Below are 22,112 nucleotides of genomic sequence, written 5' to 3'. Positions count from 1 at the left end.
ATATACACTGTTTTGTATGTACTTAATTACCTTATCTTAATCTCACGATTTCGATGTTTTCTAAGGATAGTTTTTATTTTTTCGGCCCCCCTTAACGAACTCCCCTGTGTTTAGAGCCAATATATGGTAGAGGTACATCTACTGGGTACCAGGGTTCTTCCCATATGATAATCTGACGCACTCGAGTGACTGCAAAAATCCCCACTTAGATCGCCTGAACTAAGTGAGGAGTTGATATTTTAAATATGTAAATTTTGTTAAATTGAGTCATATTATCAGTTATATTCCTGTATTGGATGTGCATGGCTCATCGCTAAATATTAAATTTTGAATAAAAATTTTTGAAAATCGTGTACAGATGCAAAATTTGTCATAAATCAAATTACTGAGAAATCACTAGTGTATAACACTAGTTTACAACCAATTTACGACTGGAATGCAAAATGGTGTTTTTTGTTAATTTATGTTCTCTAAGTCTAAATATGATTATGATGGTAAAAAGTTCCCAACACGTAAGATTTTTGAGTTATGGATTTTTCAAAAAAAAATGAGTTATGATTTTTAAGTTATGAGTATTTTACTAAAAATTTTTTAAAACAGTCATTTGTATCGGGGCGTGATCTTATCAAATTAACGTTTTTCCTAAAAATTGTGAAAAATTTGGCCACACTGGGATATCTAATGTCTACGAATAACACATTAACATTTAAATAAAGAACAAACCAAAGGTAGTTCTTAATCAGTAAACCTAACCATTTAAACTTATATAGTTCTAAACCATTTTAACGACTGTTTCTTGCATGACAAAAGTGTCTGGGTTTTCAAGAAAGAACAAGCATAAAATTAAATATCCAGATATTACCTCAGCAATAAAACCGGTTTTTCATGGAGGAGATTTACCAGTTCCAGGACCTAGGCAAATAAGGAGAAAGATTTGGAAATGTATGGTGACAAAAGTGAATCTGATGATGTATCAGAAAATAATGATTCTTATTTTCCCGAAAGTGACGTAAAAGCACCTTATTGCATCCAAAAAGCCGAATTACATGATTTAGTTCGAGATCTTCACTTGTCCAAAGGACATGCTTAACCCATAGGCTCTAGATTACAATATTGGATTTTTTTAATGGAATTTACTAGCCAGGACAACTTATAACATTTAAGAACTGTAACCAGGAGCTATCCTCGTTTTTTACTATGCAGGATAAAAGTGTGTTTGTGTTAATCCAAATAGTGATATGGGAAAATTGGGATATGCAAAAAATTGTGTACAAAAGACTTAATATAATTTTTGTTTCTAGTGTTGTTGAACTTATATGTATATTTTATAGTATATAAGAATTTTTATAATAACAGCCATATTTGATGCATTCTATAATTCCAAATCTAATATTTCACATGACCAGACAATGTACGGTGGACGAATAAGCGAAAATGCGCGGCGCTTTAAGAAGAAGATAACTCAAAATATATACGTGGTGGAACATTTTGGTGTTTGAATTCGCATTCAGGATGCTTTAAACTCCCCGATACAGCCATTTTAACATCAGTCGCAACTTTTTTTTTGTTAATTTGTTGACTAGTGGATAGACCAGCATTTCTGTCTGACTGACTTGAAGAAAGCATTTGACAGAGTAAGACTCAAGTCGACTTTACTAAGTAACAAAACATTTACTTAAAACACACACGACATATTACTCCCCTGAGTTAGTGAGAAGCTATAACCGGATTGTGACTGGCTGAACAACGAATGTCTATGTCATTAAAAAATAGTCTTATAATAGAGAAGTTCTCCTAGATATCATAAAAACTATTGAAAATATCTTCCAAACCAACAAAATGGAAGTCAGAATAGGAATATGGAAAAAAGGAGTAAAAATACTCTGTTACGCAGACGACGCAATACTAGTACCCCAAGATGAAGATAGTCTGCCAAGATTAGTCCCCAGTTTTAACACAATATCAACAGAATTCAATATGGCAATTTCAACTCAGAAAACTTAAACAATAGTAATCAGTAAAGAACCAATCAGATGTAAAATAGAAATGGATGGCATAAGTAATGAACAAGTAATGGGAATAAAACACATTTGAGTTACATTGTCCAGCTACGGAGACCTGGATAAAGAAGTGAGAAATCAAGTATAAAAAGCAAACAGACTAACAGGGTGCCTTAATAGCACTATATGGCGAAACCGACATATAAACATTGAGATTTTTATTATTATTATTATTTTATTATTCTTATCTGATTGTTATTGTTATTAAATTTTTGTAGATCGTTTTTGAACACACCTATGATGCTGAAAGGAGGCTATAATTAGCTTACCTTAGCTTAGTACCATCTCTTTATTTCAGTACATAGATTACCTCTCAACAGTTATTGAACTAATTTTTCTTCGTTATTGATATTTTATGGACTTGCGGTCTTTGAATATTTAATCTTCTTGATATAGTAGTCATGTTGTGATTGGGCTGATTAACATAAAGTCCATGCCATAACAAAAAAAAAACACTGAGATGAAGTCGAGAATTTATAAAGCCAGTGTGAGACCAATAATGACATAATAATATATGCATCAGAAATAAGACCCGGCATGAACATGAATAATAATATTTTATGTACTATGTAGCTGTCTAGCTAATAGATGTTTTTATAACAGCTTATAGACGTTTCAGTTTAAATATTTGCGGGTGAATTAACATATTTATTGTCCGACTGGTCTATTATTTGACAAATGATGACATTCTTTCGAAGTCTATTAAGTACGATATAACGCCCAAGGGCGTGTTATTGAAAAATAACGCCTATTAAAGGCCTATTAAATTTAAATAACGAGTTAAATACTGTCAAGTTGACAAATAAAACTCTAAGTAAAACTATGGTTACCACAATTACGTTACGACTATTTCTGGTAAATGTACTTATTTGAAAAATAATTAATTCAAAATTCATTCAAATTTTTTGCATAATAGTATATTATTCAACGAGCATGTAATGATGGCTATTACTCACGATGATTAAGTTTGCGACACGAGCCGTAGGCGAGTGTCGTAATTCATCAGAGTGAGTAATAGCCATTACATGCGAGTAGAATACTATACTTTTTCTACCACCTTTTTTTATTTTAATTAGTAAAAAATTTAATTATCAACTACTGGAGATTTAAATTATAATAATTTACAAAAATACCTAAATGCTATTTACCCCTAGTACGTGGCTGAATAATTGGTTGTCTACTATTACTAAACTCTTATTTATTGTAAAAATACAACTAGAAATAGTCAATATAAGTTCTATTCGTTTCCGAAAAATTATAAGCTTAAATTTATACCTACTGTCAGTGAATCTAATAAATAGGAAATGGCTGTTGTCGGTGGACTCATTTCGTATGTATATAGTTATAAAGTATATTTACATTTAACTATATATAATATAATAATAATATAACTATACATAATATGGTATAACATATTTAACACAATATAACTATAAAAACAAACACAATATTAGTTATAATTTCCAATTAACATAAACAAAATGCGCTAATGTCACTGTCACTAAATTAAATTATAAACGTCAAAATTTTTAGTAAACAAGATATAAACGTAAAAAATATACTGACATTGTTACAGTTAAAATTCCTTTAAAAATTTTTATTGTAAGTTAATTATTGGGATAAATTACAATAATTATTGTATTAAATAAACAAGTTTAAGTAATTGTATTTGCAGCTTATACACGATTAATATTAAAAGTGGCATGCGCCACTTCAATCTAACTTCAGCCCGTGAGTAATGACTCGTTAGTAACTTCAGCCCGTGAGTAATGAATTATTACTCACGGGTACAGTAATGGGTGCTATGATCTATGAAAAAATAGCGAATAATGAGCATGTTATTAAACGGTCGTAGAAAAAGAGAATAATTTAGTCGGACATTAAACGTTGAAGGCACCACGGGCATTATAATAATAACGCTTTCGGTCAACGTATATACCTCGGACCGAAGGCCCTCGGTCTATATTATTATATACCATTATATATAGTATATACCATTATATATATACTCGATCTATATTATATACCATTGATCTCAAGCGTTATTATGCTTATAATACCCTTGGTACCTTAATAACTATATGGACCCCATAATACCTATATAAAAAAACTTCCCTATTTGTCTTTAAATTCATTTTATTTTTGGAGGTTGCTTATCCGGTTTTTCACCGGTGATTATTTTAAAAAGAAAAAACCGGTTATAATCGGGACAAAGAACAACCGGAAAAACCGATTATTGTGGAGTAAAAAAACCGGTTGTAGGTTATAACCGGTAGGTTTTTCCCATTCCTATTAGAAACGGCAGAAATGAGAGTACTGAGAATATTTACAGGAAATACGCTGATATCAAAAGTTGTGTGCAGAGATTAGAAGAAAATGTAACGTAGAGTGTATAAACGATTGGACACTAAATAGAAAAAAAGGATTGAATAACCACAAAAGTAGCATGGCGGAGACACGTGTGGTCAAGACAGCAAGAGATAAATATGCAGTGATAACCTTCCATAGAGGTATCAATCCGCCAATGAACAACCAGAATTGCTTATAAAGAGGAAGAATACGAAAAAGAATAAAAATTTGGATGTTCAATACATTTTCCTATTTACCACAAATTGTATTCTCAAATAATCGTTTGGGTATAATTTTTGTTGGATAGATATACGATAAGGCCTAAATTTATGTTCTCCAAATTCTCCTAGCACTTGTATTTTGGAATACCTATTTCCTTGCCAATTTGGCGTATAGTATGTAGAGCTTTTAAAAATTCTCGTGTCTGGTTGCCACTTTTCAGGATATACCTATCGTTTAGAATATAATTCACATGCAGCAATAACATTCTTTTAGCATTCAATATGTGCCAAATGAATATCTTACTTTTCATCATTTTCAAAATTCATGTTTTTATGGACAACACTACATCGAAACAATAATTGTGACAGATAACACATGTTTTGTTTTATTTTCCATGCTAACATTGCCAAAGCCTACTCGATGAAATAGACAACATACAAGATGGAACAGTATGTTATTTTAGATAAAAAAAACAGAAGACAATAATAGTATTATGATATCGGATAAACAATATTATAAATGGAAATGAAACAGGTAATTTTTCTTTCGTGGCAATTTTATTTATATAATATGGAATCAATAATTTAAAAATAATAATTCACCTTGAACCAAAATAAGCAGTTAAAGTCGATTCTATTATCTGAGACACAACTATCTAGTGATGTTGGTAATTTTTTTGGGGAAGTTAGGTTGCTAGACGGGACTGGAAATTACTACACAACCAAGCATACCTCCTTATAGCCAATATTATTAATAGTAAACAGACATCAATAACATAAACCTTACGCCAATCAATAATTATTTGTTTACACTATTATGATGTATTAATAACAAATGAGAAAATTATTTATTGTACAAAATAAAAATTTGTTGAATAAATAAATTCCACAAAATTTAGTATACACTCCCACTATGCCCAGTAATTCTTCTTTTTTTAATGAAATATTAAGTTGATTTGAGCAATTAATAGTAATGAGGTACGAATTTTTGTGTTCTATGTTTCCTACTTTGAATCTGTCAAAATTAATCTCGGCTGAGCGAATTTAGTTTAACTATTTATTATACTTAGGTCAGGTAGTTATTGGCCTGGATCCCGCTTACCAATAAAAAGTTGATTAATGGAAAGCCGAAAATCTGTTAATAGCTTAACGGTGTCTAGTCGGACAAACTTTGATGTACGGGAACACTGGAACAGGGGAAGTTTTAATTGTGGAACAGTTTAAAAATTTAGAACGTCAGATTACGAAAACACCCCATGTATTTTGTCGGACAGAACTTCCAATTGATTTGTTACCCTTTCATTAAACTCTCATGTAAAAATCAGACTGCTAATAATTTATCACCTGTCATTTGACATATTCTACGTGTTCCACTCATTATAATTCCCATTTGGTGATAAATAGCAGCCTGATTTTTGCATGAAAGTTTAATGAAAGGGTAACAAATCAATTGGAAGTTCTGTCGGACAAAATACATGTGACGTTTTCGTGGTCTGACCGTTCCAAATATTTAACCTGTTCCACAATTAAAACTTCCCCTGTTCCAGTGTTCCCGTACATCAAAGTTTGTCCGACTAGACACCGTTAAGCTATTAACAAATTTTCGGCTTTCCATTAATCAACTTTTTATTGGTAAGCGGGATCCAGGCCTATAACTACCTGACCTAAATATAATAAATAGTTAAACTAAATTCGCTCAGCCGAGATTAATTTTGACAGATTCAAAGTAGGAAACATAGAACACAAAAATTCGTACCTCATTACTATTAATTGCTCAAATCAACTTAATATTTCATTAAAAAAGAACAATTACTGGGCATAGTGGGAGTGTATACTAAATTTTGTGAAATTTATTTATTCAACATATTTTTATTTTGGACAATGAATAATTTTCTCATTTGTTGTTAATACATCATAATGGTAATTGATTTGTTACCGTTTCATTAAACTCTCATACAAAAATCACACTGCTATTTATTAGTCCAAGTAATGAAGCTTAAAATAGGACAAAACCTCGCAATTTTTACAGAATGGATCGATTTGCTTGAAAATTTGAGAATAAGTAGTGGATAGTCCAAGGATCAAAATCTATATGATGCCAAAAGGCGCTTTTACCATGGGGGTGGTTGCCACCCCATGTCGGAGGTGAAAATTTTTTATTATATTTTGACCGCAAAAGTTAATGAAAACATACATTCTAAGCAAAAAATGTTCTATACATTTTTTTGATAAAATTAATAGTTTTCTATTTATTCGCTATCGAAAATGTTAGCTTTATATTAAAAAAATTAATGTTTTTAAACAGTTTTCTGCAAATAACTCAAAAAGTTTTTGTTTTTTCAAAACAACTTTGCTTAACAAAAATGTACCTTTTGAAAAAATCAACAAAACCGTTTTTTTTTTTAATTTTCTTTAAGACCAATAGTAATCGAGCTTTACTTTATTATATGTTAGGTCTTCTTCGGCAAATGCTAAATATTGTAGTTTCAAAGTCAAAAGACGGGAAAACTATGCATTTTTCGAGGATCACTTGTTTAAACTAATTTGAAGTATTCAAAAATATCTATCTTCAGAAATAAAAAAAGGCTTTAGCTCAAAAATTAGGTGGCTTATAATGAAAAGAATGTCAGACCCCATATTTTTCAGCGAAAAAGTGATCGAAAGCAAACCCCTAATCACCACCCTGATTAAAATTAGGCATTGACCTTAGTTCGTCTTCTTTACTTATGTATTATAAATAGGTTCTAGAAGTTTAACTGGTTTAGAATGATTAGTTTTAAAAAAATTGAGTCAAAAGCAAATATCGAATTTTTGAAGTTTGGTAAAAAATTCCCTTTTCTTCAGAATAGAAAGATTATCATCAGAGATACAAAAAGATATTTAAATATAAAATTGTAGATTATTTAATTCTCAAGAACTTGGTTTGCAAAAATTTTCTCTACGGTAAAAATTGAGTGAGCTATTGACAATTAAAACTTGTAATAACATGCAAAAATCACCTTTACCAACCCTTTCAAAGTCACCACTTTTTGCGACTGGGGATTTTAAAAGGATTTCATATTAATAGTCTTATAGATCTTGTAAAAACCTACAAAATTATTTTTTAACAAACTTTCTACGATAAAAATTAAAAAGGTTACGGTTAAAAAATCAATATATTTTTTTCAAAAAAAAAAAGAAATCCAATTGGAAGCATACTAATGTAAGTTAGCTTGGCTTTTAGTCATTGGCCTTATTAATTCTTCTTTATTTGTGTATTATTAATAAATTTTAAAAGTTTGACTGGCTTAGAATGATTAGTTTTTAAAAAACTAGAGTTAAAAGCGAATAACGACTTTTTGTAGTTTGGTAAAAAATGCCATTTTCTTCAAAATAGAAAGATTAGCATCAGATATACGAAAAAATGTTTTTATATGAAATTGTAGGTTATTTAATTCCCAAGAACACGGTTTGAAAAAATTTTTTCTACGGCAAAAATTGAGTGAATGGTAAATGAGTATATATCGAAAAACATTGATTTTTTCTATATAAAACTAACACTTTCGATAGCGAATAAATCGAAAAGTATTAATTTTATCAAAAAAATGTATATAACATTTTTTGCTTAGAATGAATGTTTTATCAAATTTTGCAGTCAAAATATAATAAAAAATTTCCACCCCTAAGATGGGGTGGCAACCGACCCCATGGTAAAAGCGGCTTTCGGCATCATATAGATTTTGATCCTTGAACTATCCTCTACTTATTCTTAAATTTTCAAGCAAATCGATCCATTCTGTAAAAATTGCGAGGTGAAATGCTTCGGTTCCTGGACTATATCACCAATATAATTTCTGTCACTTGACATGTTCTTCGTATTGGACTTATTAAAATGCCCAGTTGGTGATAAATACCAGTCTGACTTTTGCATAAGAGTTTAATGAAATGGTAACAAATCAATTGGAAGTACTGTCCGACAAAATACATGGAACGTTTTCGTAGTCTGACGTTCCAAATTTTTAACCTGTTCCACAATTAAAGCTTCCCCTGTTTCAGTGTTCCCATACATCAAAGTTTGTACGACTAGACACCGTTAAGCTATTAACAAATTTTCAGCTTGCTATTAATCAGTTTTTTTACGCGGGTTCCAGGCGGCCTATTATTTTATTTTGGCTAGTAATAAAACTGTAAAATGATAAAATTCGTTACTGAGTTACTCATTAAGCCCACTGCTCTTTAATATAATAATGGACGAAATAATAGAAGCAGTACGTAAAGGTCATGGTAACAGAATGGGGAACAAAGAAATCCAAGTATTATGTTATGCAGACGAAACCGCATTAATCGCCGAGACAGAAGACGATCTACAAAGATTTAACACACATCTTCAATACAACAGCCAAGAAATACAATATGATAATATCAGCAGAAAAAACCAAATGTGTGACAACATCTAAATACCCACCACTCAATTAAATGTGTGCACAAACGCTGCATTCTTTTGAATTCAGCTAGCCAGAAAAAATGAAAGTATTCCTTTCTATCCGTTTAGATACAGGTGACATAAATGATCAAAGTTATTTGTATCTAAAAAGATACAAATGGCGCTTAACGTTTTAATAAATAAGATCTATAACTCTCTATTTTCGACATTTTTCAATAATCGCCCTGTGTATCTCTTTAATGTGGGGAGCTATGGGTGATTTGATTAGGCAATACTACTTTAACTAAAAAAGAAATTACAACATCTTAACTACTTTGTTTCTATCTCCTCTATTTTTTCGGTATACCCAGCAAAACATAAAAAATTGGGACACCCTGTACTTGACTGTCCATACGCTTGCCAAAAGTTGTTTCTCGATTGTAGAGTAATTTATTTCGGAGTTGTTTAGAGTACGGTTGGCATAAACAACAGGAAGGTTCGTGCCGATATTACCTTGACTTAAATCGGCTTCTAATATAAAATTGCTCACATCAGATGTTAAATTAAAGGTTTGTAAAAAATCAGGATATTGGAGAATGGGTTCGTGAATGAGAAAATTTTTGCAAATTTCGATACATTGAATATAATCGGGGTTTTTAATACACTCACATACAAAAATATTGCATATTTTCATAGGCGTAACCAGGATGATCCTAAGGGGGGGTTACAACTACTGGAAGGTCTCTGAGGGGTATGGTGTTAAGCGTATAGAGCTAAAAGTTGGGGGTATAACCCCAAAACCCCCCTGGTTACGCCTATGCATATTTTAATTTGAGTCTATTTTTGAATTTTCCTTTTGAACATTTTTGTATTTTTTATTGCTAAATAAGTTGTACTGGATTGTTCAGCGTACATTTATTTGTAAACTAATGGTAGGGGAGCCCAAGCGGGGATTGTTGCAGTTACTCGAGCGCGTCAGATTATCATATGGGGAGAAACCTGGTGTCCTGCAGATGTACCTCTGCCATATATTGGCTCTTAACACAGGGGAGTTCGTTAAGGGGGGCCCGAAAAAAAAATCTATCCTTAAAAATACTCGAAATTGTCAGATTAACATAAGGTAAGTTAAGGACATCCAAAACAGTGTATATTTCAAAAATCTGACGATTTGAGCGGGGCGTAAAGGAATGGGCGAGTTAAAAAGTTTCACAAAAAAAGCGGATAATTCTCGAAATGGACGTTACATTGGAAAACTAAAAAATAGGTGTTCAATATTTTTCAAAAATCTATCCACCAAACATGACCCACCACGGAGAAGGGTGGGGGGTAAATTTAAAATTTTAAATACTAATCCCGCGATATTTCGCAAAATAAACATTAGATCGAAAAACTTCAATATACACTTCAATATTTTTGAAAAATACTCTTTACAACCCAATAGGTCCCCAAAGCGCTCGAGTGACTGCACATTTAGCATACTTCGTTCCCCTACTATAACTGATATATCATATTGAAGAACTACAACAAATTTGTAGAGAACTTAATAAAATAGTGTAACGTTAGTATACAATGTTATAGTAAAACATTGAATTAGAAAGAGAAACGATCACGACAATATAACACTGTTTTATGGCTACAATGTAACAATTTAGTACTTTGAACTTCCTTCTGTAGCTCTTGCTCTAGTAATAGCCTACGCCTACATTCCTATCCTAAAGTCGATTTTATTTCTCCTATGCAGCAATTGTTAATATGCAATTGAGTTTGGAGTTGGATTTCTTGCTCGTATACGTCGTTTTAGGATGTCCAATATAATATATATGTTATATAACATTTTTAATGACCAAGTAGGTACCTTATTGTGAGTATATCGTCGTCGTCACGGCAAAACTTACTAAGTCCCCTTTTGTTGAATTTGAGTTAAGTGTCCTGATAGATTCACAACATCAATTTTCATAGTCTGGCAGAAATCACGAAGTCCTATAAAGTAGGTGGAGATGGTTGCCTAAGTCACTGAATATGCGTAAGTCCAAAATTACCATTTTGTTTTCAGGCAGAAGCCACTAAATTTTCGTTTTCTTAGATTTGTTATTTTGGACTTAGTGACTTTTGCCGCGACGATGATATGATGCCTGATTTTTTATGTGAAAGTCACTTGGTTTTCTTCAACATAAAATATATCGGAATATTCTTTTAAAATTGGTTTCGGTTTTTTCAGAATTCATGTGTCCTGTGTGAACTTTGGAAATGTCTAGATGAAAATTTTCTATATAAACAGAATTTAAATTACGACTTGTGAACTGTTTGTATTCAGCAAACTTTTCTTCTTCATTTTAACCTATTTTGTATAGCGAATGTGGTGTGGGTCGACTCCTAGTCTATCTATCTATATAAGGATTATTACAGCTGTCGCCGCTTTCCTTCTTTTAGACAACGTCTACAGTCCTTTCTGTTTTGCCATTCTCCATCCCTAAGGTCTCGTCTTTCCATGGCCTCGTCCACTTCATTCCTCCATGACCTTCGCGGTCTACCTCTTCTTGTCTTTCCTATTGGACTCCAATCCGAAATCTTTGACATCCACCTTATACGATCTACTTTTCTCATATGTACATACCAAATTAAACGATTTTCTTCGATGTAGCTGAGTATACCTTCTTCTACTGCCATTCTTCGATTTATCTCCTCGTTTCTACTGCGATATATTCTTGTCACTCTGCAGCTTCTTCTCATGGACTCCATTTTAGTTGCTGTAATTTTGGACTTGCTTCGTTTGTTTCTTACCCAATTCTCTGCTCCATAGGTCATTACACTACGTACCGTTATATATTCTCTTCTTTGTATTTCTGGTAAACTGTCTATCCCACAGCACGCCGTTCATTTGTTTAATACATGTTTTTGTCCGTGCTAATCTGCTGGTTATCTCTTGCTCGGTTGTTCCATTCTTTGAGAGTATGAAGCAAAAGTATTTGAATTTTTCAGTGCCGGTAATTTCCCTATTATCGTCCGTTTCCAAGTTTCTCACTGTTTTTTTTTTTTTTTTGTTAAGTATTCGGTCTTTTCTAAGTTTATTTCCAGTCCATTTTTTGTGTATTCCTCTTCTAATTTTCGAAGCATATAGGACAGATCTTCTTCATCTTGAGCCGTTACCAATTGTTCATCTACAAAACTTAATGTGTACAAGAAGTTGTCCCAGATTGGTATTCTCATCCTTTCACATTTCGTTTTCCATGGTTTTAATATTTGTTTCATAGGAATATCTTGAACAGTGTCGGAGATGTAGAGCATCCCTGCAATAAGCATTTTGTCCGTGACTCCTGGTATCAGTACCATGCATAGTAGATGATCCGATATAAGATCGATCGGAACCGATCTGTTTAAAGGATAAAAAATATGTGGTATGTAATTTAGTACGGTAACAATTATAAAAAACAAAGGTGCCCGATCTAATTTTGTACTGACTATAATTAATTAATAATTAAAAAATTACTTTTTTTATCAATTTAAGAAAACATTTGGACCCGGGACGGTATTATTTCATAATTTTTGAATCATTTTAAATAAAAAAAATCTCTTTTCAACGAGCGTGCAAAAATGTCTACTTTCGCGCACGACTTTTAGTTTAGAAAGTATTACTTTTCCGCACGTGTTTTACTTTTCCGCGCGCGTTTTACTTTTCCGCACGCGTTTTACTTTTCCGCACGCGTTTAGATATTTTAATATGACCTTAAAATAATTATAATACATGTAATAAACTAATATTTAGATATTATTTACTATTTTATTTCAAATGTATTTTATTGTGTTCCGTTTTAATGAAATTAACGCGATTATTTCATTCATAGGAGATTCTGACCAATAGAAAGCTACAAAAACACAAATTAAACTGATAATTTTTGATAATTTCCCGTCGTCAAGTATATTACGTCAGATGCCCTTCGTTGCTACGAAAAAATACATTCAGTGACATTAATAACAATTAATGTTTTAAAAATTATAAAACTAATGACTCTCAACCGTCAAATATTTATAACAACTGTGTGTTTAATTGTACTAATTTGTACTTACATAAATAAATTACAATAAAATTTTGGTTTTGAACAGTTTTATTCATGAAATAATCGCAACAAATTGCACTCGATCTCTAAAATTATTATCGAATTTTAGAGCTCTTGTGCAATTACTACTGACAATTCGATGAAATACAATTATTTTGACATAATATTCGAAAGTCAAATCGGTAGACAATAACAGTCGTTTTGAATCATCGTCATGGAAACCAAGATCGTCGTCATGCTAACTAATTATATTGAAAGTTTGGTTTTGACAACCTTGTCAAAGAATTAATTTGTGTATGTATTTTCATATTAATTAAATGAATTGATTAAAATTTGGTCATTTTTTAAAGACTCGTAGAAAAAATATTGTTCCTAACTCTTGCAGAAAGTCTCTTTTTCGCACTCGACTGCTTGCCGAACTCCCGCTTCGCGTCGTTCGGCAAGCTGCAGTCACGTGCGGAAAAGTATGACTTTCTGCACTTGTTAGAAATAGTTACTTTCCTAACTAATGCGGAAAGTGATACTTTCACGCACGAGACTGCCGTTGACCCGAACGACGCGATAGCGGAGTTCGGGCAAGCAGTCGAGTGTGGGTAAGACACTTCTCACATGAGTTAGGAACAATATTTTTTCTAGGGCCGTACGTTTGGAAAAAAGCCACAAAAAATAGGGTTATATCAATTATTATTTAGAAGTGAAAATACACAAATTAATTCTTTGACAAGGTTGTCAGAATCAAACTTTCAATATAATGGGTTACCACGACGACGATATTGGTTTCCATGACGACGATTCAAATCCATTGTAATTGTCTACTAATCTGACTTTTAAATATTATGTCAAAATAATTTTATTTCATCGAATTACCTCGTTAATTTCATTAAAACATGAACACAATAAGATAAATTTGAAATAAATTAGTAAATAATATCTAAATATTAGTCTATTGCATGTATTATAATATATTATAAAGCCATTTTACAAGGTATTTTACTTTGAAAATTACTTTCACGCACGCCGTGCGGGAAAGCGCAACTTTCGGAAACGAAATGCGTGATTGAAAGTGGCTCTTTTAGCATGGCCGTAAAAAAATAACTATTGTACTTTTTCTCTAAGTTGATCGTTTTCGAGTTATAAACAATCTAAAACTGAAAAAGAATTATGACCATTTTCAATGCTCAAAAACACAAGTAAAAGATATCATTTTTAAAATTACGAAGTACCTTAAATTCAAGTTCAAACTTTCTTCTATCAGGTCTAGGCAAGAATTTTTGCCATGTTTTATTCTACACTACATTTTTTTAATTGTTGATGGCGGTGATCGGGCTACATTAACAACTAAAAAACAATGTTTTAAAATGAAATAACTCCAAAATATTTATTAAGAACTACTAATAGAATAAGGTTTGCACTTGAATTTAGATACTTCGTAATTTCAAAATTTCGATATTTTTTACTTATATTTTTCAGCATTGAAAATCTTTCGTTCTTTTTTCAGTTTTAAATTGTTTATAACTCGAAAACCACCAACTTAAGGGCGTAGGCGCAAAATTTCGCGCCAATGTGTTTACATTATTACCGAGGAAGAAAGTCGCAGAACACTTCTGTAATGTTTATTTTAGTAAGTTACGTGAGTGAAAAAAAAAGAGAAAATTGAGAGTGATTTTTAATTTCAAATATCTCATTCAAAAGAAACTTTTTGGTTAGTCTAAGGCCTAAGGGACTCTCTGTCCTCCTCGGTCTTGCTCGGGTTTTGAGGACATCCTAATAATCAACATCCTCCAACAGCATGTTTTTCCTTATTCTAGCTCAGCGGTGCTCAAAGGGTCGATCGCGATCGACCGGTCGATCGCCAAAATTTTGAAGTCGAATTCACGGAAAAAATACAAACGGAAAAGACGGGGACTGCACTGTCAGTCTATAGGAACTACAGGGTAAAAATAAAACAATTATCGATATGATGAGCGCAGTAGGTACATTCTTTTATCAACAAATGGAAATAATTGTTTAATCAAATGAAAATAAAGGATTTAACCAACTTTCCATCGTTGAAAAAAAAAGTAACCGCTCAATTAGATTATGTTTATTACGAGACGGAGCTGCAAGCAGTTCATAGCGAGTTTGAAAGACGCTTCGCTGATTTAAAAAAACTGACAGATATTGTAATATTCATTTTCTTTTGAAGACGTGGAAAAACTGCCAGTGAAATATCCATTACTTTCAATATGAAGATAATTTCCATCCAAAATGATGTACTGGAAATAATTTGGGATATACCCCTTAAGTCCAGAGGGACCGAAAAGAAATTTTGGTCTTTCATATCGTCTGACAAATATCCGTCTTTGAGGTAAAAGTAGCTCTGGAGCACACAGCATTCTTTGGATCAACATACTTGTGTGAGTCTACATTTTCCCAAATGAAGGTAGTGACATCAAATTATCGTAATCGGCTAACTGATGAACATCTCTCATCATGCTTGCGTTTGGTCCTCGGTAATTACGTAATATCATACATAATACATCTTATGAAAAACTGTTGGATGATATGCAGTGGCATGCATCAACCTTCAAATAAAATTAATATGAAAAACATGACTTTAATTACAACTCTCTGTAGTTATAACTTTTTATCAAATAGAAATGTGCAATCAAATTTTCATTTTCAAAATTGCTTATTTTACTAGCAGTCGATCGCTGGACACTTGCAGTTTATGTGGTAGATCCCACGCAGTACAAGTCTGCGCACCACTGTTCTAGCTCCTTTGATTATTAAAGCATTGTACTAATGCATGATAATACTCGTGGACATGCCGCGGGAACAGTCTTGGAACAACTTATTTAGCAAAAAAGGTAAAAAACTTTTCAAAAAGGAAAAATATACCTCAAAAACTGATTCAAAATAAAATATGCAATAGTTTTGCCTTGAAGTGAATTTAAAGTCTTACGTATCTCATTTCGGAATTTCCTAGCATGTCATTTTTAAAAATTAAAACCGGTGTTTTCGATGACCAACATATTTGGCAGCTTTGATGAATATTTTACTGAAACAATGCCGGAAATTAAAAAGAATGCTTGGTTGACTTTCAAAAAAAAAATTTAAAGACTTTCTTGGAAATACACGAACACAGGATTACTCTGAAATTGTCCAGCAACTCTTGGAGAGCTTCAAATTTATATGACACTTCACATGTCTAATATTCGTGGCTCAGTGGAGGATGCTCTTCGGATTATTGAAACACCAATAGCACTTTAGAGAATTTATTTGTAACTACAGACACTAGGGTAGTTATCCCGGTTATTTTAGTTGAAGACTCTATTTGATACTATATATTGATTCTAGTGAGTAAAGTTAAAGGCACCTCTGGCCTGGTTGAAGTGATTCTTGTGAATTCACATGTCTAGGTCATCCCGGAATTTTTATGCACAATTTGTATGACTTCTGGGGGCATCATTTATCTTAAAAAGTTGACGGTATAGACAAAATGTGAAGTTATTTTTGGATTCAGACGCCAAAATTTAGTTACGGTCAAGTCACATATTTCAAAGAACAAAGTGAGTGTGCCCCTGCGACATGCATGGTAATTCGTCTCATTATTTATTAAATTTAATAGTTCTGTTATGCAACTATAAAAGATTATGTCCAGTGATTTATTTGGGAGGTTCGTTTGGCTCATTAATATTATAAAGTTCTATTGGCATAAACTATGGAGTTTTATTTATAAAATTTGAATTTTGAAATGAATTTTGATTTTAGTAAGTGAGTTGAACTACTTGAATTTAGATACTTCGTAACTTCAAAAATTTTGATATTTTTTACATATGTTTTTGAGCCTTGAAAATCTTTCGTTTTTTTCAGTTTTAAATTGTTTATAACTCGAAAACCATCAACTTACGGGCGTAGGCGCAAAATTTCGCGCCAACGTGTTTTACCTGCATTCATTTTTTTCGAATGCTGAAAAAACTGATAAGTATTTTTTAAAAATTCAAACGCAGAATGAAAGATTACATTATTACCGAGGGACGAAAGTCGCTGAACACTTCTGTAATGTTTATTCTAGTAAGTTAAGTGAGTGAAAAAAGAGAAAATTTAGTGAATTTTTTAATTTTAAATATCTCATTCAAAAGAAACTTTTTGGTTAGTCTAGGGACTGTCTGTCCTCCTCGGTCCTCGGCCCTCTTAGGATGTTGAGGATATCCTAATGATCAACATCCTCCAAGAGCATGTTTTTCCTTATTCTAGCTCCTTTGGTTATGATAGCTTTGTACTAATGCATGATAATACCCGTGGACATGCCGCAAGAACAGTCTTGGAACAACTTATTTAAAAATGAAAAGTACAAAACTTTTCAAAAGGAAAAAATATACCTCAAAAACTGATTTAAAATAAAATGTGCAATATGTTTTCCTTGAAGTGTATTTAAAATCTTACGTCGTATCTCATTTCGGCATTTCCTAGCATGTCATTTGGAAAAATTAAGACCGGTGTTTTCGATGACCAATAGATTTGGCAGCTTTGATGAATATTTTACTGAAACAATGCCAAAAATTAAAAAGAACGTGTGGTTGACTTTCAAAAAAATTTTTATCTTGGAAATATCCGGATACAGGATTACTCTAAAATTGTCCAGCAACTCTTGGAAAGCTTCAAATTTCTATACGGCAACATGAAAATCAAACTGCATTTTTTACATTGCCCCCTTTCTGATGCCTTGGTCATCCCGGAATTTTTATGCACACTTTGTATGACTTCTGGGGGCATCTTTTATCTTAAAACGTTGACGGTATAGACAAAATGTGAAGTTATTTTTGGATTCAGACCCCAAAATTTAGTTGCAGTCAAGTCACATATTTCAAAGAACAAAATGACTGTTCCCCTGCGATATGCATGGCAATTCGTCTCATTATTATTTTTTTGTGCAACTTCTTCTAAAAGATTATGTCCAGTGATTTATTTGGGAGGTTCGTTTGGCTCATTAATATTATAAAGTTCTACTGGCATGAACGTTGGAGTTTTATTTATAAAATTTGAATTTTGGAATGAATTTTGATTTTATTAATGATGTTTTATAATAGTGTTTATCGTTATGTTCATTGGACTAGGTGTCTGACACTTTTTGTTTAGATTCGGATTGAAAATATTAGTTTTTCCATTAAGGTGGTAGGCGCAAAATAGTGGTCCAATGGTATTTAAATGCATTCATGTTTTTTTCGAGTCCTGAGAGAACTAATAGGTATTTTTGAAAAATTTAAACGCAGAATAAAAGATTACATTATTACCGAGGGCCAAAAGTTCATGAAAACTTTTATAATGCTTATTTTAATAAGTTACAGGGGTAAAAAAAGAGAAAATTTAGTGTGATATTTAATTTTAAATAGTTGATTCAAAAGAAACTCTTTGTTTATTCTAAGGGACTTTCGGCCCTCGGTAATAATGTAATCTGTCATTCTGAGTTTAAATTTTTCAAAAATATTTATAAGTTTTCTAGGGATTTGAAAAAAATGAATGCATTTAAATAGCATTGGACAAAAATTTTGCGCCTACCCCGTTAAAACGTTTATCTATACTACTTGTACTAGGTTTTTGATTATTTGAAAAGAAGTTTGTCGCATATATTATAAAGCATTTGGGGAATGCACTTAAAAAACATTGACCCGAAACTTTGCGCCTACACTCTTAACCTTGTTTTATTTCTTAAAACCACCTAGAAACCTTGTCTTAATATCATTGTCAAATAAACAATTAATTTCATTTCCTGCGTCATCTGTTGGCTAGTGTCTTCTGCACAAATAAAATGCGGATTTAGTTTCGAGAAAGGGCCATTGTGATAACTTAAAGTAAATCTTTTAACTTCAAAATTGTGTCGCTTCACTTTACAATTTTTTCTATTTAAAATGTAATTTAAACATATTCACTGTTTTGTGATGGGGAGCAAGTACTCTTAAGTACCAAGTAATCTTAACCACACATTTTTTTAGTCAAAATTTCAACCACGTTTTTTTTTTCACTTAGTGAGATGCCTTACTTTTAAGGTTCAGTGATGATGGTCTGATAGGATCGAAAACGTTTTGGAAAATTTGCAATCCGTTTGAATTTTTAAGTTGTAATGTTTTATTAAACTAATTAAAACAATTACATTAGAAGTTTTTACTTCACTTATCACTGTAAAGTTTTTTTAAGTAGTCTGATATGTAAATTTTTTAATAGGCTAAACACCAATCGATATAACCATAAAACTAAAAGGCAGGCTAACTTAAAAACGCCATTAACTCTAAAATTAGTATAAGACCTATAAATTTAATGTAAAAACCTATACATTGTGACTTTATTGCTATATTTTAGAAAATATAATCATTGTTTGTCCTTAGTTCAACATTAAACTTGTTTGTTAAGAGTATTTTGAATCGCATACAACTTTTATAAATTCGTAGGCACATAAAGTTATTTTATTAAGTGCTCAAAGTGCAAAATCCTAATTATATAATATATAACTTATAGAATATAATACACACATTTCAATTTTACGTGAAATACAGTACATCAGTAAGGCAAAAAAAAATATCTCAGCCACGTGTTCCCGACGTCTAAAAATAATACAGCTAGTAATATTTTATAATAGTACATTATATACCGCGGGACTGAAGTAGTACATTTAATCATGAAGGTAAAGTTTATGGCCCGACCGCAGGGAGGGCCATAATTTACCTGAAGGATTAAATGTACTTCAGTCGCAAGGTATATACGATACTTTTCGTACTTCCGGTATGATTTTATTAATTATTTCAATAATTTCAATCAGTTTTTTCTCTCTTCAACTCATTTAATAAACTGTCTTTAAAATAAGTTACCATAGTAACATTGCGTTGTGACAGTTATAATTTAGAAACATTGTCATTACTAGTGTCATTGTAAAGAAACATTGTTATTGATAATTATTGGTATCATGAGTGAAGAAGGTGTATCTGATATTGATAAAAGAGCAGCCGAAGTAGGTGAAGAATTGTTACCACCGAAATCTAGAAAACTATACGAGCAGCAGTACGATGCTTTTAAAAAGTGGTGCCGCTTAAAAAATGTGAGACAACCTACTGAAAATGCGCTGTTAGTCTACTTCGATGATAAATCAAAAGCGGTTTGTGCCTCAACTCTCTGGGCACATTACTCAATGCTGAAATCGGTTATTAACATTAGAGAAGATATTGATATAAGTAAATTTCCAAAATTATTAGCTTTTTTGAAGAGAAGAAATGAGGGATTTAAGCCAAAGAAGTCAAGAATTCTCACGTCTGAGCAGGTAGATCAGTTCTTACGGGAGGCTCCGGATGATAAATATTTAATGCTTAAGGTAAATTTGGAAATTTGTTTATATTCAGAAATTTTAAGAAATCAATTTTTTTGTAGGTTGCACTTATTTTGGGCGTTGCGGGAGCTTGTCGTGGAAAAGAGTTGGTTGATTTAGAAATCGACGATGTGAGAGATTTGGGCGATTCCTTCCTAATTGCGATTAGAAACACCAAAAATAAAATTGACCGAAATTTTGTGATCAAAAATTCAGAAAACAGTGCCATCAGTTTTGTGGCGATATTTCGGAAATATGTGGCATTGCGAAAGACAGGGACAACTCATTCAAAATTTTTTGTTCAATACATCAACAAAGAATGTACTACGCGAGTAGTAGGAAAAAACATGTTTGGTACAATTCCACGGCAAATAGCAGCTTTCTTGAAATTAGAAAATGCGACGTCTTATACGGGACATTGTTTTAGACGCACATCTGCGTCTTTGTTAGCTGATTCGGGAGCAACAATAGACGTGCTGAAGAGACATGGAGGATGGAAATCCTCCAACGTGGCCGAGGGATATATTGAATCGTCTATTAAAAATAAACAAAAAATTTCAGATAAAATATTTGGTCAAGTCGCCGATTCGTCCACTATAGTTATGCCACAGTCCTCATTCTCGCTTCCTGTTTCCGCAGGATCTTCGAAACAAACACCAGTTCAATATGAAAAGGACCTATCTGTTACTCGTCAGTTACCTGCTGCATTAACCCAGGAAAGACTGGTCAATATGACGAACTGTCACAATATTAATTTGAATATTAACGTTAATTACCATTCTAATTAATTATATTTTTCAATAAAATATCCCTTAAATTCGTTTGTTTGTGATTTAATCGTTCCGGGAGTTTCGTCAATATTTAATCCCGGAGGGATTAAATGTGACACTTTAGTACCTGTCACAAGGGAGTGAAGTTGTCACTTTAGGCCCGGAAGTACGAAAATAACTTTACGATGTTATTGTAAATAATCGCATAGGCTTAGTTTTTTTTTTATTTTTGAGCGTATTTTGAACTTATAAACTCTTTGTTCCTTATTTTTTTTTTGTGAATGTGTTTCAAGTTCGTGTAACATTCTTACTAAGGTCTAATATTAGTGTATTCAGGTCACGCAAGTGTCCTTAATATCACTCAACAACCACATATGTAGCCAGGATCGACAGCTTTACGTGCCCTCCGAGGCAGAGTGACGGTACAGAAGTCAGAATTTAATAAAATTGTGAGTGCTGGGAATCGAACTCGGGCCCTCCAGCTTGTTAAACCAGTTACATGGCCTCTGCGCTACGGACGCCGGACGTCACCGTAAATATTGTAACACATATAACGTCTTTCGAAATAAATACAAGACGGGACATTTTGGAAGGAATTGAGATAAAAACACAGATAGGCCGCGACAATAATGATATTAAATAAGCGGCCCTAAAATTTAAAATTAAGAAAAACGTAAGAGACCCAAAAACAGAAAGTAAATTGGAGAAAAGTGAGTTCTGCACAACAATTTTCCGATATCTTAACAACGTGAAATTAGAGAATATTTGGTAAACAATTTTCGTGGAATATCATCACTGGATATATTTTTATATTCTTTGATGATGAGGTACAAAATATGGTAGTAAACTATTCAACTGCATATACACAACGAGCTAAAACTCAGCCATAAAACTACAGAGGTATCAACTTGTTAAATAC

General features: G+C 32.3%; 1 protein-coding gene across 3 annotated transcripts in view; it reads right to left on the bottom strand.

The window, feature by feature from the left end:
* LOC114330762 (TBC1 domain family member 1) overlaps positions 1–22,112 on the bottom strand; it is a 537,565-nt gene that overhangs the window by 117,888 nt on the left and 397,565 nt on the right. The window lies entirely within an intron of this gene.

This window comes from Diabrotica virgifera, chromosome 4, assembly GCF_917563875.1.
Source record: "Diabrotica virgifera virgifera chromosome 4, PGI_DIABVI_V3a".
Taxonomy (NCBI): domain Eukaryota; kingdom Metazoa; phylum Arthropoda; class Insecta; order Coleoptera; family Chrysomelidae; genus Diabrotica; species Diabrotica virgifera.
This window is presented reverse-complemented; position numbering and strand designations above follow the sequence as displayed.